At 40.1% G+C, this 25769-nt stretch overlaps 1 protein-coding gene and 1 non-coding gene across 5 annotated transcripts in view; one reads left to right on the top strand and one right to left on the bottom strand.

Moving 5' to 3' along the window:
• The window catches only part of SPOP (speckle type BTB/POZ protein), a 66024-nt gene extending 41352 nt beyond the window's left edge, over positions 1-24672 (bottom strand). For 2 of the 4 annotated variants that reach the window (XM_060081855.1, XM_060081852.1), the window contains exon 1: positions 24507-24672. The gene's annotated coding sequence lies outside the window, so the exon portion shown is untranslated. Of the gene's footprint in view, positions 1-3861; positions 3972-5904; positions 6046-24506 lie in introns of all 4 variants that reach the window. The other 2 variants (XM_060081853.1, XM_060081854.1) reach the window with 2 other exon arrangements.
• Positions 1760-1832, top strand: TRNAW-CCA (transfer RNA tryptophan (anticodon CCA)). Its single transcript has one exon. It is a non-coding gene; the product is annotated as a tRNA-Trp (tRNA).
• Positions 24673-25769: the final 1097 nt, after the last annotated feature.

The following is a 25769-nucleotide window of genomic DNA, read 5'->3' as shown; positions in this document are numbered from 1 at the left end:
AAAATGCCTCTCCAGAGCCCAAGAGCAAATAAAGGGAAAAGAACTTAAAAGTAAAAAATACTAACCATATTTTGCTGCCTTTCGTTTTCATTATGGATAGGAATAAAGTTCTAACTACCAAATAAGAGAGCAAAACCAAACTCACATTGTATCATCCTCATAGCATTTAAATTTATCTAGGGTCCTCTGTTTCACAGGTCACTTTGGTTAAGAATTATAAGGCCACTGAGAATAGGTCTGTACAATTGAGTACTACAGCCTAATGGAAACCATAACCTCAAGATTCACAGTAGAGGTACAACCGGAGCACTCCCACCCCCATCTTCCTTGTCTTTTTATTTTTTTATTTTTTGGCCATGCTGATTTTCTCTGTATCATTCAAATTTTAGCACACGTGCTGCCAAAGCGAGCGCTTCCTTATCTTCTTTAAAAGGACTTCTAAGGTCCTTTTGTGGTAAATGCTTTAAGCTGTATAACCATTCCCTCACAAGCAGTATTCAACGCTTCACCATCTTCCAAGTACTCTGACATTCATGATTTATTAACAGCTCTGTGAGGCGTGCAGGGCAAGTATTTTACAAATAAGGAAACAGAAGCTCAGAGGTTACAATCTACCATGGTTACACGGCTATTAAGGGGGCTGAGTTAAGACTGAAGTCTTTCAACTTCTAATTCAATACTTTAATTCCTGTGACTAGGTGATTCTTAGATGAGGTATTATTCAACACGGAGGAACTGGAAAAATACCTGATAGAAGATACATATATATATATGTGTGTGTGTGTGTGTGTATATATATATACATACCCTAACTTTCAATTCTGATTTTGTTTTCAAGTGTCAACTCTGTTGAAAACTTTGCTCTTTTGTTCTAACAAATTCTGAGCACAATTATTAATGACACCTGGGCAAACTGTTGATAGGCTCATGCCTACTTTCAAGACTAGACCCTGGGAACAAATCATACGTCCTCATATTTTTTTAAGGACTTTCCATATTTTAGCACCTTATCATCATTAATTTTTAAAAATAAAATGTCTACTTTTCTAACATGCCAGAGTATTTTCTAGTCTGAGTTTACAAAAAACCAGCGTCTTTTCCCCAGGAGATCTCTCTCTCCTTTGCCACAAGCTTACAGAATTAAAAAGCACAATTTCTATCATTCCTTAATTATATTCATTTGAAAAGTCTAACATGACTAAAATACTAAATGGCACCATCTTCTACCCAGTTGCTCAAGCCAAAACCCCTATCTTCTCATATCCCAACTATCAGCAAGTCCTGTCAGCTGTCCAGCTTCCTAATACAGTCCACATTTATCCATCTCAAATTTTACCCATTTCTGTGCAGTTTTCTCTCATCTGAACCAGTGTTAACTGGTGTCTAACTGATCTTCCAGCTTCCTCTGTAGCACAATGTCTTTGCCACACAGTAGCCACAATGAACTTTAAAAAGGTAAATCAGATCATGTCCCTCTTCCATTTAACCACACTTAGAATAAAATTCAATCTCTTTACCTGACCCTATAGGGTCCTATAAAAACTGGTCCATTGTGCCAAATTTATCACCTATCTCTCACTCCAAACACACTGACTGGCCTTCTTTCTATAAATAAGCCAAGCCTGTTTCCATCTCAGGGTCTTAGTGCTATCTTCCCTCAGCCTGGAAGACCCTTCTCCTAGTTATTCACATTACTTGCTTCTTGTTATTTATGTTTAGCTCAACAGTCATCTCTTTTTAAAAAGGCCTTCTGGGGACTTCCCTGGTGGTCTAGTGGATAAGACTCCATGCTCCCAATGCAGAGGGCCCAGGTTCAATCCCTGGTCAGGGAACTAGATACCTCATGCATGCCGCAACTTAGAAGTCCTCATGCCACAGCAAAGATCCCTCGTGCCGCAACTAAGACCCGGCACAGCCAAAATAAATAAATAAATGCTTTGGTATTTTTAATTAGAAATAAAAAAGTCCTTCTGTGACCACAGCCAAAAGTAGCAGCCCCATCCCTACTCTTCCATGGATTTGTTTTGTGTGAATGAATCCTCCACACTGTCTACAGTTTATAGAGCCTGATCATCTTCTGAGCACACTTATAATACTGACATTCTGGTCCTGCAAGTCTGAAAACCAGAACCTAGACAGTGGGGGCTCTGCTGAGATAATGCCCAGTTCAAAGTCAGAAGCAGCCCCTGGTCTTTTTCTTGTTTGGGTCCAACAGAAACTTGATTAAACTTTCTTTCTTCATTTGGGTGTAAAAATTTTTAACAAAGCCATCCTGGATCTTTGAAACTTTTCTTATTGTATCCACGTAGGCTTCTCTTTTTAAAAATTATAATATCAAGCCTGTAGACTCTGTCTTGCCTTAAAGAAATCACTAGTTTTGCTGACCACTAAGCCTTATTCTGTAGTACATAGTTTATTTTCTATCAATTGAGGAAAACAACTGATCATAATGGGACTGGGAGCTGAGATCTGTTTTCTGAGATGGGAAACTGGCTAGAAAAATAAAAGGTAGACGTAAAAGCATTTTTGGAGATGGAGATATAAATAATAACAAAAATTGTAACAAATGCCTTTTGGGTGGTAGTAAAAAACCAAGAAAACTTGCTAATGCTACTTAATTCTTCAGGAGTAAAAGACTGAAGTGATCTGAGTAAAGTGAAGGGAGTTCTCTGCTATTAGCCTGAATACTCTTTGAGGGCAAGGGACTTGTACCCAGATAATCCTGTATTGTGTCTGGCACATAGAAGGTGCTTCATAAACATCTGGTGAATAAAGGAATTAGCAAAATATTCTAGAGATATAAAAGGATTTAATGGACATTCAGTAAAATGTTTTACAGATTGTTTTCCAGTCTTACCTAATGCGACTGTTCAAATTAAGTCAACTGTCAGGATACCCAATTCTACTGCTCAGTCTACATTCGCAACAGAATTAAAGTGGCTACAGAACCTGGATTCCTCCGCAAGGCTGTGAGGTTACAAAGATAAATTTGCGGCTCTATTTGTTCTTGGCCCTCTGTAACTCTTCTTCCTTTCAATTCAACCAAACCTTAACTGATTAAAGCTGCACATATTTGACTCTGATCCTCAAGATGTAAAAAGACTCTTTTACTCTATTTCCTGAAAACCCTTTCCTTCAAAGCAACGAGTCATCTTATTAGCTGAATCAAATTATTATCAAATAGAGGTCCCTTTTTGGGAGAGGTTTATGGATTATTTAAATTTTGGAAGACTAAGTTTTTCCCACCCATACAACTAGTAGAGTCACAGCAAACAATAGATTTTTATCCTAAGTCCAACAACTACTCTGAGCATTAATAAATGTGTTTCCATTGCTTAAGCCCTAAAGTCAATCAACCATAAAAAATATTCGTTGAATACAGTTTGGATGTCCAGTCCCATGTTAAATCACCAGCCTCACTACTACCAATTTCTTTGCTTGGTTTGAATTAAGAGAAAATGTTTTTGGCCTTGAAGAGCCAGGAAAAGACTCAACTTATAGTTAAAAGAAGAACTCATATTTTCAAGAACTGAGAGTTCCCCCTCAATATATAAATTTTCCTCCTTTAAACAATTTCCCTACCATCCTTTTCAGTATACTTGGTCTTTAAATAGGAAGCCATTTAGAAGACACAAAAATTACTTCTCTATCTATTCATCCCTGGAAACTAGATGGAACAAAAACTCAGTAAAATCAGTTTTAAAAATCTAGATAATCAGTTAGTATTCAAATCAAAAAGGGAAGCTTTGGACTCTAGACACAAATTCGTTTCAAATATTAAAAACTTACAGACCTCATAAATAAACTCACTTTTAAGGAAAAGTTACAAAATGTAGGTAAGAGTTAACACTACCACTTTACCTTTATTGCCAGAGGTAGTTACATGAAGATCTGTCTCACAAAGGTCAATATTTTATTGGGTCTTTCGAAATCAATTCTTCACAATGAGAAATGGACATCAGTTAAATAAACTGTTAGAACAGAACAGAACAGAACAAGTCAATATATTCATAAGCTCTTGCTGTCCTTGGGACCTGAATTCTAGTGTAGGCTTTGCAGATACTTTGCTAAATCTAAGTTTTCTTTTTTTTTTTTTTTTTTCTTTTTGCGGTATGTGGGCCTCTCACTGTTGTGGCCTCTCCCGTTGCGGAGCACAGGCTCCGGATGCGCAGGCCCAGCGGCCATGGCTCACGGGCCCAGCCGCTCCGCGGCATATGGGATCCTCCCAGACCGGGGCACGAACCCGTATCCCCTGCATCGGCAGGCGGACTCTCAACCACTGCGCCACCAGGGAGGCCCAGTTTTCTTATATTTAAATTGAGGGCAACTGTCCAAGGCTCTCTAAGCTCCCTTCTAGAACTAAAGTTCTATGACCCTTAGGAAAAACTGTTAAAATTACATCTGCCTCTCTACATATATGCTTTTTAAAAAATAAAAGCAATATGTACTCAGTACAAATAATTCAAAAGTTATAGGAAGCTATAATTGAAAAGTAAAAGTTACCTTCCAGACACCCAAGTTCCTTTTTCCTAAGCCTAAAGACACCCACTGTTTTCTTTTGTAGCCTCAGAAACAAGCAAAAAAACACACAAAACCAAAAAAAGGCATGTACCAGCAAACAGACACACACAGACACAGACACACACACACACTCATACTCCTTGGAGGCACACACATACCTTGATCTTTCCAAAGGCTGCAAGGAATTCCACTGTACCCTGATGTGTGGCTTCTGGGTTTTTGCTACTGCAAACAATGTAGCAAATAGGTGTATCTGAACATAAATGCAGCAAGCCCAAGTCTAAGCACTGTTTATTTTGATAGATAATGCCAAACTGCTCAACAAAATGTTGTACCAATATATACTCCCCATCCACATGACTGACTGCTCAATTCTCCCACACCTTTGAGTACAAGGAAGCACAAAGAGTAGGTGAGAGTGAGCAACTTGTACCGCAGATTCTATTAATTCCAAGGAGATCAAGTTCTATCTTAGATCAGGATATGGATTTAATAGCACGTATGGCTAAATTCCTCCACATATAGTCTGGCCACTTTCACCCAGAGATGGATATCGGTACACTGAAAAATCAATTTAGTTCCTTATCTTCTTCACTGCCAGAGGATCCCTATTAATTCAGCTGTTTATCCCCAAGTTAAATGGAATAGTACATGATCTCAGAGTTGATAAGTGTTAACAGAGCACACAGAAGTAACTCCTGGTGTATTTTTTAAGTGTTTTTTAATTAAATAATTGGTATAATGTCTAGCATGGAGTAGATACTCCATGTACTCCATGTACTCCAGGTACAAGTAACTTAATTAAATTAATGAGTGTCATCCACTTTGAAAATATCATCTTAGTTTACTAGGAAGTATCTTGCAAAGGACCATATAAACATCAGGCAACTCCAGGAGGAGCACATGAGTTTCTAAAAACAAAGTAAACATATATAAAAGTTCTCATTTTACTTTTCTGTAATTTGTTATTTTAAGTATTTCTTACATCTTCAGTTGTAGTATGCCATCCCATGGTGGGGAGGGAGCAACAACTTTGGTCTTACACTGAAATGTGGAAAAAGAAATTTAAAAAAAATTTTAGAACCAGGGAAATGAGGTATATCTAATGCAGTATGTTTTCAGCAGAAGCTCCCTCTAATTTTATAAGAAAAGTGGTTAAACATAATTTAGGAACACCCACTATGAGATTATTCCCAACACATAATCCTTCCTTTCCTCATCCAAGTAAACCAACCACACCCAACACTAAATCTCTTAAGAAAACTGCCCCCAGTTTCTTCTATTATCAGGGGATCACTAAAAGAAAAGCCTCACAGTTTTAAGGATCAACACGAAGCACTCAAATCAAAGCCGACCTTACATACACTTACACGTAAAACTCACCAAACACAGCAAGTCCTATGCTAAGGGCCAGAAGCATCTTTCAAAATGAGGGAAGTCTTCTCAGCCCTTGCTCTGACTAATTATCAATGGGGCCCAACTCCAGACACTGGGTTCAGAGCAGATAATCCAACAAGGCATCACCTAGGAAAGGGACGGGCAGTTGAAGTAAATGGGACACGAAGTCAAATATAAGGGTCACCTGGCAAGGGTCCTGCCCATGACATTATCAGAAAATCACATGGGAGGTCCCCAAATTCCACCACTAACAACAACCAGAAAAACACCCTTACCTGTAGGCCCTTTAAGATTGGTTGCAGTTGAAAAAAAATTAAAGTCTTCTAGGTGCTAGCAAATTCTACCTAATGGAGTTCAACGTCCCACCTACCAGAATGAACTCCATAGATTAGAAGATAAAAATTTTAGGTTAACAGTTTTCAAATAAAAATTATGAACTACGGGGCTTCCCTGGTGGCGCAGTTGTTGAGAGTCCGCCTGCCGACGCAGGGGACATGGGTTCGTGCCCCGGTCTGGGAAGATCCCACATGCCGCGGAGCGGCTGGGCCCGTGAGCCATGGCCGCTGAGCCTGCGCGTCCGGAGCCTGTGCTCCGCGATGGGAGAGGCCACAACAGTGAGAGGTCCGCGTACCGCAAAAAAAAATAATAATAATAATAATACTCTGACACTAGGAGGTGAAGGGACTGAGCAGACACATTTTCTAGGTCATGGAAAAGACTGCCCCTCAATGTACCTTAATAAAACCCTCACCATGCTCCTTAATAAAATGGCATTCTGGTTTACCTGCCAGCCCAATGTGAGTTTGGCTAGCCACTTTTCTCTGAGACCAGTCAACTCTGGTGCACTGAAGAAACAAGTTTATTTGAAAAACTGAGGAATGGATCCTAAATCCTAAAGGCCCAAAAAAGTTAACAGCATCCTGAGAAGGCTTGTCAGAAGAGCTAGTCAGTCAGCTTATGACCTTGGTTCCCTCTAAAAGGCAACACTGGTCAAATATGCTTCAGTAAAAAGAACGTGATGCTAGGAGGGAGATATTTGAAGTATACCACAAATTAGCTTTAACACAATTATGTACTTTAAAGAGAAAGTCTGAGTTTTAAAAAGTACTAGTTAGTTCTCAATTATCCACACTAAAGGAAGTGAAAAGTGGTGTAAATAATTCAAAACAGACAGTAAACAAAGAAATCCTTAACATTCTACTTTAGAATGTATTATGTAATTTTTCCTATAGATTTATATCCAAAATTGCACCTGGATATGATCGACCTCACAGCATCCTCTTGAGGCTCAATCTTAGGCCACAAAATTCTTTCAAATGAAAGTCTCTAAATGTTATATAGAAGTAAAAGGTGAGAACAAATGAGTTTCCAAAAGTGAATCAGTCTAGACCTGGTAAGTCATGAGAGATCATCCAACTGAGGATTTTTGCTCCCACAGATATGGGGGTGCATTATTGTGCCTAAGGAGCTGGAAGTGGGTATCAGCCTAACTGCAGGCCAATTTATTTCATAAAATCAAGGTATTCTTGAAAGTTTATGTAATAATCTCAAGTGCCAGAAGACTTCAGCAACCACCCTTCGATTTTACAGAAGAAACTGAGATCCACAAAAGTTGCAACATGCTGTCAAACTATATAATAAAATGAATATTTAAGCATTGGGAAGTTCATTTTTTTTGAGATATAACTGACATATAACACTGTGTTAGTTTTAGCTGTATGACATAATGATTTGATATACATATATATTGTGAAATGATTACCACAATATGTTTAGTTAATATCCATCATTACACAGTTACCAAAAAAACGTGTGTGTGATAAGAACTTTTAAGATCTACGGGAAGTTCATTATTTAAATAATTCACTTATATAAATAAATAACCTATATTTCTTGCAAAAAATTGACTATTCAGTTTGCTTAAATTGGGCCACATATCTGCTTTATCTTAAAGTTCCCTACTGTACAACTTCAGAGGTACCAAAAATAAAATCCGTCCTCTGGAATGTAACTTAACTCCAACAGCAGCCTCTCCACTGCACCACAACATGAACCCTCCTTTCCAATTAGCCTAGCCGCATACTCCTGCCTATTTGTCAGCTGATACACACCTTCCTCAAATTTGTTCATACCATTCTGAAGGCCAGGAACATTCTCCTACCTCGTATCTGAATACTACTCTTCTGGATCCAGGTCAGGTTCCACCTTGCCTTGAAGCATTTCCTAATCACCTCAGTTCACTCTGAATTCCCATCATATTTATTGTCACTTTCTTGGCAGTTAACAAATGTTACTTAGGATCCCTTATCTGATAATATAAGATGCCCAGAATTGTAACTGTTCTTTGTATGTGTTTTTCCCTACCCCCAAATTCTCTTTTGGTAGGTGTAGTGAGAACATGGAATAGGTATTTAAAAATCAAAACAGAACAACTTAGATGAGGAGAGGAAAACAGCTGGTAAAAGGATAAAATCGATTTTTTTCCTTTATTAAAATGTCCTTTGGGGACTTCCCTGGTGGAGCAGTGGTTAAGAATCCGCCTGCCAATTCAGGGGACACAGGTTTGAGCCCTGGTCCAGGAAGATCCCACATGCCTCGGAGAACTAAGCCCATGTGCCGCAACTACTGAGCCTGCACTCTAGAGCCCATGAGCCACAACTACTGAAGCCCGCACACCTAGAGCCCGTGCTCCACAACAAGAGAAGCCACTGCAATGAGAAGCCCACGCACCGCAACGAAGAGTAGCCCCCACTCGCTGCAAATAGCGAAAGCCCGCGTGCAGCAACGAAGACCCAACGCAGCCAAAAATAAATATAATTAGTTAATTAATTTTTTTAAAAGTCCTTTAATGCTGTTTAAATATCTTTTCAACTATAAACATATTAAAAGAATAATTAGGAAAATATGGAACATTGCATAACCTTCAACACAGCAATTCTGCTTCCACTTTAGGAATCCATCCTAAGGAATCAATCTGATCAGTGTATAAAGATTCATCACAGCATAATTTATAAGCAAAAATTGGAGAAAAAGGAAGTTCTTTAGGAGGGAATGGACCAAATAAAATATGATGCATCCATACAACATATTTCTATGTAGTTACTTTAAAAGAGTATTAGTAATGACATGAAATTTTTAAAGTTGTTTCTATTTTTTCTATTTCTCCATGATTTAATGATCAGAAAAAAGCAAATCTTTTCACTCTGAAAAAAATATAGTGTAGATTTGAAATAACATACAACTATTTACCACTTAAGAAGTGACACACTAGCTCATGAAGAGTAATCCTCAACAATGTATGTATCAAAGTCAACATGTAATCAACTTCCCTGCTGTTTTCATGTTGTTTCTTCATGCCAGAAGTTTCTGAAATAATTACCAATAACTTTCACTGAAGGAAGTTTTCACCTATTCAGAGGACAGACATCTCCATAAGTGGTGACAGGATGGCAATGAGTCAAGTCATCATCAAGTCAAGTTATATTCCAAAGGTCAACGACAACGACCACCACCAACACCCCATCGTCAGACCAACAAGGCAGAGGGGAAATCCACCGAGTTAGCATCTCTAATCAACAGATTTGAATACTGGAGTACATGAAGACCAAGATGGTATCTTTTTGTTGACAGGACTTCAACCTCAATGGCTCCCACAGCCATTCCACTTCAGATGCTCATGGACATTCTCATACCTTAGCAAGGATCTCTTGGAATTTTTTCTACTTCCCAGATGCGAACTTCCGAATTTTTCTCTCTGAACTTCTATTCCATCTACCAAGAGGAAGGGAACACTCAAGACGAGAAAACAAGTACAAAAGCCCTGAAGGAGGACCTAGCTGGGCATACTGGAAGAACAGAAAGAAAGCCAGTGCAGCCTGAGTATGGGGCACAAAGGCGAACTGCAGAAGAAAATGGAAGGGATGATAGATATCACAGGGCGCCCAGCGGGTCAGGATAAAGACCTGGGATGTTGTGTTTTCAAAAATTTTTCCACTCCCATGGTGAACCAATCTTATGTAAATAAAACCTAGATTTATGTTTCAAAGCTCACCTGCTCTTCCAAAACCCAGTGCAATAGATTAAAACTGCCTGCCTGCTAAGCAGCATCTCTTAAATGTCAATATATGCAAAGCCAAACACTATCTTTTTTCCCAAACCAGTTCCTCCTGACTATTTTATATCTGTTAAGAGACCGACCATTACCCAGGCTTGACATCTCAAAGCGATTTCATTCCTTGTCTACTGTCCATCCCCACTACATACAGGCTCCACAGGTCCCCAAACCTCCAACCTACTCTTTCTTTTCTAGTCCCAATGCCCCCATCCTAGTTCACACTAGCACCAATTCTTATTCCAATTACTGGAATAGGCTAAACTGTCCAGACCTTCAGTTCCTTCCCCATCAAATATATCCTATATGATGTCATTTAGATATTTTTAAGACCATCAACAAGCAGGTTATATACAAATTTATTATCTCAAGTTCTGACTTTACTTCAAGCTCCACTCACATTTCTGCCTACTTAACGTATTTATACTCAGCCTCATTCACATCTCAAATTTTAACATGTCTAACACTGAACTCCTGACTTCTGATCTTCCCTCCAAATCCCACACCTACTCTTCCCATTCCTATTGCCCACTCCCATCTCAGTAAGTGGCACCTCTACCCATCCAATTACTTGAGCCCGAAACCTGGGAGTCATCCTTGACACTTTCTTCTCCCTAAACCCCCACATTCACTCTAAAATTAAACAGATTTTCTTTGACATACTTCTCAAATAATCTACTTCTCTCCATCACCTCTGCCACTGAGTTCCACCTGCAAAGATACTTATTTAGGTGGTATGAGGTGAAGCCCAGGCTTCAGGAGCTTTAAAAGCTCCCTGGGTGATTCTGGCATGCAGCTAAGGGCTCACCCTCTGCTCTACAGGTCCTGGACTCCTACGAACCACTCCAAGCTTATTTCTACAACTTTCTCCCTTGTTCACCTAACTCCACCCACCTGACCTCCTTGCTGGTGCCTTGAACATGCCAGGCACATACATTCCTCCTGGCTTTTGCCCTTGCTACTCCCTCTGCCTGGAGTTTCTGGTTTACTCCTCCACCTTCTACTTCTACAGATATTTACTCAAATATTACTTTTGTAGTGATTTAGTGAGACATTCCCTGACCATTCTATCTAAAACTGCAATACCCACCTCCACCTCAATGCTCAGCATCTCTTTCTCTGGCTTTATTTTTCTCCTTGGGACTTACCACATTCTAACATAACATATATTTTATTTATCTTGTTTACTGCCTGAATATGCACTTCATGAGAGCAGGGATTTTTGTCTGTTTTGTTCCTTAACTATATCCCCAGCAGCTAGAACATCATCTGGCACAAGGTAGGTACTCTATTAAAATTTTAACTCCTCAGCAAGGCCTGCCCAGATTCCTCAATTAAATTTAATTTCCCCATTATCCCCCACAGTAATTTATTCCTTTCCTTCATAACATTTACAGTAATTTGTAATTATATTTTGTTTATCTGTTGAAGTTCCTTTCCTAGAATGTAAATTCCATGAGAACAGGGATTTTCTGTTTGGTTCACCACTATATACAGCATTCCTCACGCTTAAGTGGCACCGAGCACTTTAAAAATTTTTCGATGAATGAATTAATAAATGATTGAGGTCAAATACATTTTCTGAAAGCACACTCTGACCATGTTATTGTTTCAATCAAATACTTTCAAAGTCTCTCCATCACTCACCACATTAAACCCTAACTGCCTGGCCTTGGTAGAAGACCTCCCACGTTCTGGGCCAATTTACTTTCCTGTCTTAGCTCCCATTTTCCCATGTGTCGTTTGCTTCAGCTACACTACACTGCTCATTATTTCCAGTACGCACCCTATACTAACACGGCATTTTCCCACCTCCACATTTTTACTCATGACATTCCTTCTGCTTGAATTCCCTTCTTATTCCTGCCTATCAAAATTCCAGCCTTTAAAATACCTACCCTTCAAAACCCAGCTCAAATGTAACCTTCACAAAGATAGTCCTCCCACCCTAACTTTCCCAAATGAATGGTCTCTTCCTCTTCTTTTTTTGTTTTTGGCCGCACCACGGGGCTTGTGGGATCTTAATTCCCCGATCAGGGATCGAACCCGTGCCCTCTGCAGTGGAAGTGAGGAGTCTTAACCACTGGACTGCCAGGGAAGTCCCTCTTCCTCTTCTAAACACCAAAACACATAATACTGGTTTAATTCCCCACTCATTTCAGAACATACCCTCCCCCACCTTTTACAAACTCTTTTGTTTATAATTACTCAATAGATACTTGTTGAAATGAAGTCACTTAGCCCCACTACTCTGTCATAAAACATATTTAAATTTGGGGGGAGGGGGTGTTTTCTTTCACAAGACTCTTTAATGACCAAAAAGACTTAAAGCTGAAATAGCAGATTCCTAGCCTTAACCTTCCCTTCTATGTTTTTTTCTGAAAAGGCAAGATCTTCCCAAATGCAACCTTTGGAGCTCAGATTTTTTAATGTACTCAACTGCTTGAAAAAAATGTTAAGCTGCACGTGCTACTATGATGACATAAATTCCACAAGCCATATTAAAATGGGTTACCCTAAGATTATGACATATTTGAAAGACTATCTGGCTAAAAATCTGAATACCTTAAATTCTGCTGTTTGAAAATGATAATTACTAGGAAAATATTCTGTTCAACAAGAAATCTGAAACTGTTTATGATCTTTTAAGTATCCCATTCATTTCTACATCACGTTAAATGATGTTAAGTAACACTACCAGCAATCCAGTAAAACTCTACCATGAAACACTTGTTGTACCTCAAATAGTAGACTTCTGTTTCCCTACCCACTGGGGTTCCCGAAGTGTAGTTCAGAGATCCCTGAAAAGTCCCTTTCATTGAGTCTGTTAAGCTGAAACTATTTTCATAATACTAAGAAACTACTGCCTTTTTCATTGTGTTGGCATTTGCACTGGTGATACAAAATCAGTAATGGGTATAACTGTGGATGCCTTAGCTTAAATCAAGGTAATGGCATCAAACTGTACTAGAGTTATGTGTGTCTTTTATCATCATGGACTAGTGATCTTTTTAAAAAGTCAATTTCACTTAAAAATGTTCTTGATGAAGCAATAAAAATTATTAATTTTATTAAATCTGAGCCCTTGTACGGGTCTTTTAAATATTCTGCGTGATGAAATGGGAAGTATGCAAACAGCACCTCTACAGGATAGCACATCGGTTGTCTCCAGGAAAAGCGATTGTGACTCTGATTAGTGAGCTAAATTAACTGCTTTTTTCATGGAACACTACTTTTACTTGGAACAAAGGGCAAACTGTGGTTATTCAGACGTGACTATTTAGCAGGCATTTTCTTGAAAATGAAGTGATTCTGTCCGTTCAAGGAAAACAATTGATAGTATTTGTTGCCAGTGATAAAGTCCAAGCTTTCAATCAAAAATTAAAATTTTGGAAATACTGTAGCTGCTTAATAGATGCCCAATACTTACAAATTTTTCTGCTAAGAAGGATAGTGATATTAGCTAATGTGGGTTTTTGGTATTATATTATGAAACGTGTCATTTGGAAGATCTGCTTAACTCAATGAACCAACATTTCCTAAACAACCAATGCATGATATTATAAAATCATGTATCATGATATTACAAAATTCATGTAAATGAATTTTAATGTAACAGTAACATCGATATGATTTCAGATTCCACACTGCAACCTAACTTATGAAGAAACTACCAATTATCAAGTTTTGGTGTAGTATCAGAGAATAATATGCACAATTGTCTGAAAATAATCCTCCCTTTTCCAACTACAAGTCCTTTAAGGCCATATTTTCTTCATGTATTTCAATCAAAACAATTTATCACATCAGATTGAATACAGAAGCAGATATGAGATTCTAGCTGTCTTCTATTAAGCAGGATATTTAAGAGATTTGCAAAAATCTAAAAATGTCACTCATAATTTTTTAAAGTTATTTTTCATAAAAATATATTATTTGTGTTAATATGATAGCTTTTTAAGTAATTAATATTTTTTAATGTTTTTTGTTTTAATTTCTAATTTAGTAACTATCAATAGATATAAACCACATAAAGAAAAGCTGAATAATTTTTAAGGGTGTAAAGAGGGACTTCCCTGGTGGTCTAGTGGTAAAGAATCCACCTTCCAATGCAGGGGACACAGGTTCGATCCCTGGTCAAGGAACTAAGATTCCACATGCTGTGGGGCAACTAAGCCCGCGCACCTCAACTAGAGAAAGCCTGCTCGCCACAACTAGAGAGAATCCTGCGTGCCGCAATGAAAGATACCACAGTGAAGATCCCGTGTGCTGCAGCTAAGACCTGACACAGTCAAATATAAAATATAATAAATAAATAAAACAAATATATATTTTAAAAAAGTGTAAAGAGTTCTGAGACCAAAAAGTTTTGAGAACCACTGCTTAAGAGAATTTGCCTCTGATTCCAGCCCCAAATTGTTTTTTGTATCCTCAACCAGAGTTGAACCTGGGGCAGATATCTGGCCCAGGGGAAATCAAGCCTTAGACTGACCAAATCAGATATTGCTCAGGAATCTGAATTAAGCTTCATGGATACTGAGGTCTGTTTATGGTGAAACACTAGAGTCCATTACCTCTAACTGCTGAAGTATTGTACTTGGAACTGTCTTGGTGCCAGTCCTTTCTGAAGCGTTGTTGTTCACCTTTTCCTTGGATTCGACGACAGCTATTTCCTTCTGATAAATCTTTTATATGAGCTATTTTAAATAAGCTTCTTTTCCTTATGATCAAGAAAGCCTTAACACCATAGAACCTCAATGCCGTTACCAAAAGTGTTTCATCTGGTGTCCTTGTATGAGACAACAAATTATAACAAGATTCCCCTCCATATGAAGACCGTATTCCTATATAAAAAAAAAAAATCACTCCAACAAAACTAAAAATTGAATGGAAATTATTGGCTCATTCAGAATAAGAGACAAACTTAACGACCAGCTGCTAGATAAGGGAGGCTTGATTTTTTGCTCTCTTTTGGAGAAGGCCATTATATATCATGTCAATACAATTTAGACAGCAAATGCTTCACTGAAATACACCAATCTGACAGGGTTTTTCAGAGAGGGTGATGAACAGAAAAAGAACAAGGTAGTGAGACCTGCCCTACCAGATATGAACAACTATTATAAAGCTATGATAATTAAGGCAGTGTAGTACCAGCACAAGATATGCAAACAGACCAATGGTACAGAATATAGAGAACACAGACACAAATCCTCATATATTTGGAAACATGTAGGTGGTATTTAAAGTTGTAGGGGGCAAATATGACTATTCAATAAATGATGGTGGCATATCAGGTTATCCTATGGAAAGAAAATTAAATCCCTACTTTGGGTTATCCTTATGAAAATAATTAGATCCCTACTTAACACCAAGCATCAAAATAAATTCTAGGTGGATCAGAAACCTAAATGTGAAAAGCTTAACTTTAAAACCTGTAGAAGAAAATACAGGATGTACCTATTACCTCACAAGAAACACACCATAAAGGAAAAAAGAAATCCTACTTTAAAGTTTAAACTTAGTGTCAACAAAAGATAAAGTTAAAAAACAAATTAAAATATACCCATTATGGATGGCTATTATTTTTTTTAAAAAGCAGAAGATAACAAGTGTTGCCAAGGAGTAGAGACGCTGGACCCTTGCTCACTATTGGTAAGAATGTAAGCTGGTGCAGCCACTACATTAAACTGTACGGAGGCTCCTTAAAAAAAGTAAAAAAGAATTAACACATAATTCAGCGATTCCACTTCGGGGTATATACCCAAAAGAACTGAAATCAGGGTCTCAAAGAGATATTTGCCCGCCTATGTTCAGAGCAGCATTATTCACAACAGCAAAAGGTGGAAGCAACCCAAGTGTCCATTGGTGGATGAATGGATAAACAAAATGTAATTACATACATACAAAGAAGTATTATTCAGCCTTGGAAAGGAAGGAAATTCTGACACATGCTAAAGTATGGATGAACCTCATGGACATCATGCTAAGTGAAGTAAGCCAGATACAAAAGGACAAATACTGCATGATTCCGCTCCTATGAAGTAGCTAAAGTAGTCAAAATCATAGAAACAGAAAGTAGTACCTGTTTCTAAATACCAAGAAAAGGATTATGTAAATCTCAAATTAAGGAGATGAATGATTACATAGACATCTTTTTTTTTCTTACAGATAAATAGATGGACAGGAGGAACTAGAGGTCTTCAGAGAACTACTGCAAAGCCCTTCTTTGATGTAGCTGGTGCCACAGCCTGAAGATTTATGCCAACAGCTTCTTAGAAAGCAACAGTCAAGAATAAAGGCTTCCCTGGTGGCGCAGTGGTTGAGAGTCCGCCTGCCGATGCAGGGGACATGGGTTCGTGCCCCGGTCCGGGAAGATCCCACATGCCGCGGAGTGGCTGGGCCCGTGAGCCATGGCCGCTGAGCCTGTGCTCCGCAACGGGAGAGGCCACAACACTGAGAGGCCCAAGTACCGCAAAAAAAAAAAAAAAAAAAAAAGAATAAAGGTCTCTGGGACTTCCCTGGTGGTCCAGTGGTTAACCCTCTGCGCTTCCACTGCAGGGGGTGTGGGTTTGATCCCTGGTCAGGGAACTAAGATCCCGCATGCCGCGTGGCGTGGCCAAAAAATAAAAAACTTTTTTAAAAGAGTTGTTGGGACTTCCCTGGTGGCGCAGTGGTTAAGAATCTGCCTGCCAACGCGGGGGACACAGGTTCGAGCCCTGGTCTTGGAAGATCCCACATGCCGCGGAGCAGCTAAGCTCGTGCGCCACAACTACTGAGCCTGCACTCTAGAGCCCAGGAGCCACAAGTGCTGAGCCCACATGCCACAACTACTGAAGCCCGCACACCTATAGACCGTGCTCTGCAGCAAGAGAAGACACTGCAATGAGAAGCCTGTGTATTGCAACTAAGAGTAGCCCCCGCTCGCCGCAACTAGAGAAAGCCCGCGCGCAGCAACGAAGACCCAATGCAGCCAAAAATATATAAATAAATAAAATAAATTTTTTTCTTTAAGTGTTAAAAAAATAAAGGTCTTCACAGTCAAGCAACAGTTACTGTCCGAATGTAAAATTCCCATTCTGTGGTCTGCATCCAGCTCTCCCAAAGCAGCATGACCAACTTTGCCACACAGAGCAACTAAACAACTCCTGCCAATTCTATTAAAACATGACCATAGTTGTAAGCATGAAGGCCCAAGTGTTCCCTAAAGAGGCTAAACTTCAGAATCTTTTTTCCTATAATGGGAGCTTGTCAAAAACAAAAGTAAAAGAAGCTACTGGATCTTAGTAGCAAATGTATCAGCATAGCCTTTCAGAGTGATTCACCATGACTGAAAACAAACACAAGAAACAGGTGTGCTTCCCTGAATACACAACCAGAATTGAATATGGAGGCAGTATTGTTATGAAACTAGGTTAAGAATAACCTTATAGAATCTGAAAGTAAATATGACAAGATGGTAAAAAGAAAAATGAATTTCAGATAAATATCAGAATACTGTTATTGTCAGGCTTTGAGTAATTTGAAATCAGTAAGTTACTCAAAATACCACTAAATGGGAAGAATCTTATAAATCATTTTCTGCTAAGGCAGGAATTAGTTTAGCCCCTAAAACAGTTTTAGAATGTAGTTCCACTGTATCTTTCATTTATATTATCCTTCATTAGTGTGATGGATTTTCAGAAAACACTGTGGATGCATCAACATTTCTGAGTCCATAGTACACGATAAAAATCCACAGGACCCAGCACTGTTCCACACCCTGTGTTAAGACAGCTAGATATCAGAGTTCATGGCCTATCTGAAAATTTTCCCTAATTAAGAAAAATTTGTCTCTTTTTTATGATGAAATCTAGTGATAATGAAAACAACATGCTATTACAGCATAATCTTACATAACAGTCCAACTGTGTTGGAGAAATGTGTGTAATTGAGGAAAAGGGAGGAAAGACAAACACATACTTGTACATATATACATATACACACAAAGATTTATAACAATCAAAACCCATATCCCCAAGATACTATATACAAATTATCAGTTTCCAAATTTCATCCTGTGTACCTTTCAATCTCAGAAAAAAAGCAAGGTTGCTCATGAGAGAAGAAACTCCCCAGTCTCCTCTATAGCTAACCTTATATTAACAATGTCGGGGTGGGAAGCAATGCTCTCTTCAGAGATACTACCTGTCTTTCACAAAGACTATTCAAGATAAGAAATCTGTGAGGTCTCAGATTCAGAATCCAGCAATGCCAGTGGCACAGAAGTGAGTCAAACACTAGGTGCATTGTGTTAAAAGAAAGGCACCTTTAGTTTTTAGAATTTGGTGCCAGAAACTCCCTAGGGAGATGAACAACATAATTTATTAAAAGGGAAGAAAATGTAATTAATGTATATATAAATGTACAGAGGTGAGGTGAGGGGACATTTGAGACAAGAAAAATACAAAGTGATCCAGGGACTTCTTTTACTAGAAGCACTCATACACCAAGCTTAAGGGTTCCCATAGGTCAAAAATGGGACATTTTGAGTATCAAAAAAAAGGCTATAATTATTGGTAAAACATAGACTAAATTAAAATCCACGAGTTTATAATGATACTAAAACCAAGAGAGCAAGAAAAAGAAACAATTCATTTGCTATCATTAAAGGTATACCAACTCCTTACTCAGAAAATTGCTAAAGGGAAAATTAATAATTTACCTGAACTTCTGGGAAGAAATTATAATTTATTCCTAACCAATGAGGGAATTCTCATCTTCTCAGAAGATGGAAGGCAAAGGAATGGCAGAATTAGAAAATTACCATTTTGTAATAACCAAAGAAATAACTGATTCAGGCAAGGATCATCATCATCAGGTGAAAGGTTGCTGGAGAAGTAAAATGGTATCATGCCAAAGTGTCACCACTCTACAGATTACTTGCTAATTACAAAGGGGAAAAAAGTCTTTACAGTGGAGAGAGCTGGTATTTATGGTCGTGAACAAACAAATTCATCACCATTAACAGTCAGACATTAGGACACGATGTTTCTCTTACTGTGATGTGATACGAGGTACATAGCATCACCTATGAAGTATTATTACCAAAAATGTTTAACCTGAATCTAACTAAGACTTCACTGCCAGTTTGTAGGAAATACAGAGATAAAGGAACAAATTAAATGAAACTGTGAGGAAACACTCAGAAAATTCCAGAAGTGATATGTTATACAAGACAGATGGCCTGGTCTCTTCGAAAAGGCAATACTGCATGGCTCCTAAATATAGGGTTCTAGATTGAGAAAGAGACTAAAGAGGGGACTTCCCGGGCGGTCCAGTGGTTAAGACTTCACCTTACAATGCAGGGGGTGCAGGTTCGATCCCTGGTCGGGGAGCTAAGATCCCACATGTCTCGTGACCAAAAAACCAAAACATAAAAAAAAACAGAAGGGGGCTTCCCTGGTGGCGCAGTGGTTAAGAATCTGCCTGCCAATGCAGGGGACACAGGTTCGAGCCCTGGTCCAGGAAGATCCCACATGCTGTGGAGCAACTAAGCCCATGCGCCACAACTACTGAGCCTGCACTCTAGAGCCCGTGCTCTGCAACAAGGGAAGCCCCAACAGTGAGAAGCCCGCACACCACAACAAAGAGCGCCCCCAGCTTGTCTCAACTAGAGAAAGCCCACGAGCAGCAACAAAGACCCAACACAGCCAAAAATAAAAACAAATTAATAAATAAATTTATATAAAAAAAACAGAAGCAATATTGTGACAAATTCAATAAAGACTTAAAAAAAGAGACTAAAGAGACATGTTTGGAGAAAAAAAAACCAATAGCTAACAAGTATTGTATTGGAGACAATTGGGAAAATCTGAACATGAACTGGATATTAGATAGTATTAGGAAAGTATTGTTAATTGCCTCAGCTGTGACAATGTAAGAACAATTAACTAAAACAATGTCTTTATTTTAAAAAGATGCATCTAAAGTAAAGCATTAAGGTATTAAGGTGTCATGATATCTACAAGATAAAGATTTATATATTATATGTAAAGACACATGCACATACATAGATAAAGCAAATACAGAAAACATGAAAAATTGTTGAATCTAGGGGATAATTGATATAAAGGTGATAACAGTACTGTTCTTTCAATTTTTCTGTATGTTTAAAATTTTTCACCTAAGCAGTTGTTGGTGGGGGGGGGCTCAAAATGTACTTCCTCCCGGAAGGCCTTCCAAATGACCTCGCCTCTAAATCTTAATCGCTTCTTTACAAAGTCGTCTCAGCATGTAACACAGTATATTTCTGTTCCTGTTCTGTTTTCTAATTGTTCTCTTATAATTTGATATATTCAGATTTGGTTTTCCAATAAAACTGTAAGCTCCTTCCAGCACAGACATCTTTTAATTCCTTTCTATTTTCTCACAGCTCATAGCGAAGCACAAATTCTGCAATTAGCAGACTCTTTTTTTTTTTTTTTGCGGTACGCGGGCCTCTTACTGTTGTGGCCTCTCCCGTTGCGGAGCACAGGCTCTGGACGCGCAGGCACAGCGGCCATGGCTCACGGGCCCAGCCACTCCGAGGCATGCGGGATCCTCCCGGACCAGGGCACGAACCCACGTCCCCCGCATCGGCAAGCAGACTCTCAATCACTGCGCCACCAGGGAAGCCCCTAGCAGACTTTTTAAAAGTACGAACCGGTAGCGAACCGGTTTTCAAGGCAGAAACAGAGACACAGATATAGAGAATAAACGTCTGGACACCAAGTGGGGTGGGGGGTGGGATGAACTGGGAGATCGGGGTTGACATATATACGCTAATATGTATAAAATAGATGACTAATGAGAACCTGCTGTATAGCACAGGGAACTCCACTTCGCTGTACAGTAGAAACTAACACAACATTGTAAAACAACTATACCCCATTAAAAGAAAAAAAGTAAATAAAATAAAAATTAAAAAAAATAGAAGTACCAGTAGCAGTATTCTGTGCAGGCACTCAGAAAAGCACCTTAACTAACTGGGTTAGCTTTTCAACTCCTCAACAGAATGGCAGTTCACTCGTATAAACAATTTTGAGTCACTGCTATCAAAAAGAGATCATCAGGGCTTCCCTGGTGGCGCAGTGGTTGAGAGTCCGCCTGCCGAGGCAGGGGACACGGGTTCGTGCCCCGGTCCGGGAGGATCCCACATGCCGCGGAGCTGGGCCCGTGAGCCATGGCCGCTGAGCCTGCGTGTCCGGAGCCTGTGCTCCGCAACGGGAGAGGCCACAACAGTGAGAGGCCCGCGGACCGAAAAAAAAAAAAAAAGAGATCGTCAAACATCACTTATGGGCTTACAGAATTTCACATAGAGAAATTAGCAGCAAGAGTTAAAGGGAGAAATTAGAATATAGGCTCTACATGTCTTCCTAGCATTGTTAATGGATTTCCCGTGTTATCCAGGCATACAACTTTATTCTCATGACATTATTCTTCAGTCCAAAAATGTCTATCACCACCACCCCCATCTGCAAAACAGTGACAGTATTTACCCACAACTCCTGGGTGTAATGAATCTTAACAAGCTACATAATGAACTTTAAAAACAGACAAAAGAGTGCACAGACTTTTTTTTTCCCTTTTTTTGGCAGTGCCTCGCGGCATGCAGGATCTTAGTTCCCTGACCAGGGGTCAAACCCATACCCCCTGCAGTGGAAGCGTGGATTCTCAACCACTGGGCCACCAGCGAAGTCCCCTGCACAAAGATTTTTAAAATGTGATAATGCAGTGTTGGTGAGAAAAGAGGCAGACTCATACACTGCTGGCAGGAATATAAATACAACCTCCATGGAAAGCAATTTAGTGATATCTAACAACATTAAAAATGCATATATCCTTCCACTAGGAATTTATCCAACAGACACCCATGTACATAAAAAGTACATAAAAGGAGTTAATCGTAGCACTGAAGACAACCTAAGTACCCAGTAAGAGCTGGCTGAACGACGGTACATCCGTACAGTGGAATATCTGCCATCTTTCAAAAAGGGAGAGGTACTCTACGTACTATATGAAATGACAGCCAAGATATACTAAGTAAAAAAAGCAAAGTGCAGAATAGTGGGTATAGTATCTTATCATTTGTATAAACAACGAATAAAAACAAAATACTAACGAATACATACTTGCATATGCTTATCAAAGCATTATCTCTCGAAAGGTAAACAAAATACAGGTAACAACAGTTTCCTTTGAGGGAGGTAACTAGAACGATGAAAGGAGGACAGGAGAAGAAAGATTCTTCCCTCTCTGTGTAGCGTCTGAGTTTTATTTCATATGTATGTACATGTGTTACCCACTTTAAAGAGTGATTTTTTAAACAGGGCTCTGCACCAGTTCGAATTATTTAATTAATACTTATCTTAACCTAAAAGCATTTCATGTCTTCATACCATGAAAAGTTTACATGAGACTTTAGTAAATTCAACCAGATAAAAACAAAGCATCCTACAGGACAGAAGCCTACTGAGAAGAGAAATGGACATTTATTACCTCCCTAGCTTTACTTCAAGATTTTACCAGACTACCTGATGGAAGTCTGGACATAGGCAACACTAAACATCTCCAAGCACCAAACTAACCACTATGAAGAGCTCTAAAAGGAGAAGTCCCAAAGTACCAAATGGACACCAACCACCCCCAGCCTAAGTGTGAAGCCGTCACAATAACTTACACTCCTCAGTCTTCACACAAGGAAAAAAAAGATGTCTCCAGCTCTTTCACAGGACACAAGAAGATATATGCCCCCCAAATTCCTATGCTTCCTGTGTCCTCTCTTGGCTCCAGCTGTAACCATGGCAACAGAAAACAGCAGCTGTAACCATGGCAACAGAAAACAGCACAAAAGACAGCTGAACCATGAGAAGGCCGGAGTTAAGTGGGGAAGTGAAAAAAAAAAAAAAATATATATATATATATATACTTTAAGGCCCAAGAACATAAGGTCCTAGAGTTAAGAGTGGCAGCAAAAAAAAAAGCCTTGAGAGGCAAATACCAAAGAAAGAACACAAAGGAAAGAGAAGAGAAAATAAGGCTCACTAATAATATGTCCCATTCCTAAGTTATCCAGATAGGAGACAAGGTTGGCAAAGACAACTGAAAAACACAGAAAGTGTGCACACACACCCCCCCCCAACAATTTAGTTATTCATTTCAATGCTATTCAGCAAACCTTTTGCTTGTAACAGTTTATTAACTCCTCACTCTGTTCTGATGGCAGAGGGAAGCAGCAAGTACCCAAAGCAGTGGCAACACAGGAAGGAGCAAATTAAGGGACCACGTATAATCTGCCAAAGGAAAACCCTGGTTCTAGATCACTGAAATATTATTGTACCTTAAAGTTAATTTTTAAAAATTACTCTTTGTTATTTGCGAATGTGAAAGAAACACCACTCTTGTTACTTAAAATTAAAACGTCCACTGGGTAATTTATTGTCCACCAGTAGCTTCAGATTGCTTTTGTTTTCATGTGCTGTTCAGAGCATCAATAATGTACAGCTAAAACGAAAGCGCTAAGGAAGATCTTTTACCAAAAAAGAGGCAAATAGGTCACACAAAGTAGGAGGGCTGGAGATGAGAGAACCCTGACGTCTTGATTTACAATTACTACTCTAAGCCCTATACCCTTCGCTCTTTATCTAGTTCTGTGAGAATAATAAATAATTTTACTAAACGAAAACTCCCCTTACTTTCTTTTTTATGACCCTAGTCCTCCTTAGAAAGGCTACCAAAATCCCCTGCCAGAATAATTGAATGGGTTGGGGCACCTACTCCTAAATTTAGGGGAAGTTTGCATTAAAGATACAACATGACGATGGGAGTATCCGAGGAAAGAAAAATAATGCTAGAACTAGAAGTTGCAGTGACAGTTTCAAAAGAAGGGTCAGCATGGGGCATGTTGGCTCTGGGAGGCGTTTGTAGCCTGGGAGTCTCTAGGACAACACAAGATGCGAACGGTGCTTTGTCATAAACTCCCTTAAATAATTTAAATTCTTCCTTTTGGATAAAAGCAACAGGCTCACTACCTGGCACCAAGTCTAGCCCACTGCCCGGGAAGAAGGCAGGCGCGTGGTCAACGGTCTCTTTATCCCGCAGGTCCCTGCAACACAGCGATGCGCATGCGCCCCGAGGGCAGGGAACAAGCACCCCCGGCTCGTTCACACTCGCGCACGCGCAGTCACCCATCTCGCCGCAGGCGACAGCTCACTATTTGGCAAGGGGGATGGGGCTGGGAAAATTATGGGGGGGCCGAAGGCGGGGGCGCGTGTACGGTTGATTAGTCTCTGGCATTCGCGGGCCACGTAACCCGGCATGTGGGAAATGGGGCAGAGAAGAGTTAGTACGGCGGCGGGGGGCGGGAGTGGGGGGGGTCAGTCACCCCTTAAGGGAGACGGCCCCCCCACACTCCGACAGGACAACCCTCTTCCTCGACTCTCCTCCCCCCACTCACCTGAGAGCGGCGGCGACAGCTGCTGGTCCCCGTCCCCCTGCACTCGCCTCATACTGTCCGCAACATCCGGGACCTGCGGAACCGCCGATACACAAACACACACACACTCGGAGCGCACACTCACACACATACACACACACCGAAACACACCAGCCGGGGCGTCATGGCGTCAGCACGTCGACGCAGCGAGCGCGTACCCGCCGAGCCCCACCCCGCGCGGCCTCCGCCCCCTCTACTCCCCTCCCCTCCCCTCTCTGGGTTCTCATGCCCCTCCTCCTTCTGCTTCAAGACTCCGCCTACCTTCCCTAGTGCGCATGCGTCCTGGTTCTCACCGGTGCCCGAGGATTTGAGGGGAAGGAGGGGCCTGAGAAGAAAGAGGCGGGAACTCGGAGGGGGTCGCGTGCAGGGCGCGGCAGGCTTCGCGGAGGTGCGAGGACTAAATAGAGGCACACCAAGAGTGGGAGTGGGGTGGCCGTAACAATAAAGGCATTCAACAACAGCAACTTATACTTGCAAGCAGGGTGTGGATTACTAACGACTTTACCTCATTTTTTTCTAACCGTCAGTATTATATTTTTCAGACTTTATGATGATGTTAGAGACTCTTTTAAGTAACATAAACTGAGCATTTGGAAACAGAAAGGAGAAGAACCGTTCTTTTGAGGGAAGGCAGGCATATAGGTGGCTTAACTGAAAGGAAGCTGATTCAGTGACAATTTATTGTCTTGGACACCTGGGTCCCCAGCTGGTCTCACATCCTAGCTCCCCAAGGGCTATCGTTGATTCCTGAGTTGAGTAAAAGAAAAAAGTCTCAGGGATTTCCCTGGTGGTCCAGTGGTTAAGACTCCACGTTTCCACTGCAAGGGGCATGGGTTCAATCCCTGGTCGGGGAACTAAGATCCCGCATGCTGTGCAGCACGGCCAAAAAAAAAGAAAGTCTCAGAGCATCTTGGCCCTGGGAGAAAAAAGTCATCTCCACGTTATTACGTTAGAGTAATAATGTCAGTGATGGGATATTTGTTATTGTTACAATTCTTTCCTTTAGCTTCAACTTTAAAATATTATTCTTACTGAATCAAGCCAAATAATCTGGAACAGGCGTTGTCTCTTTTCCATACTGAGATTTTATCATTACGTAGACACGCACACAAATGCACGAGAAGGCATTGTATCCAAGAGCAACCAGATGAATCTATGGGTCGTGGGGTGACAAAGTGTGGGCCCTGCCTTGGGGGTAGCTACCGGAAGCTCTGCTTCTGTGGG

Source organism: Mesoplodon densirostris, chromosome 18, assembly GCF_025265405.1.
Source record: "Mesoplodon densirostris isolate mMesDen1 chromosome 18, mMesDen1 primary haplotype, whole genome shotgun sequence".
Taxonomy (NCBI): domain Eukaryota; kingdom Metazoa; phylum Chordata; class Mammalia; order Artiodactyla; family Ziphiidae; genus Mesoplodon; species Mesoplodon densirostris.
This window is presented reverse-complemented; position numbering and strand designations above follow the sequence as displayed.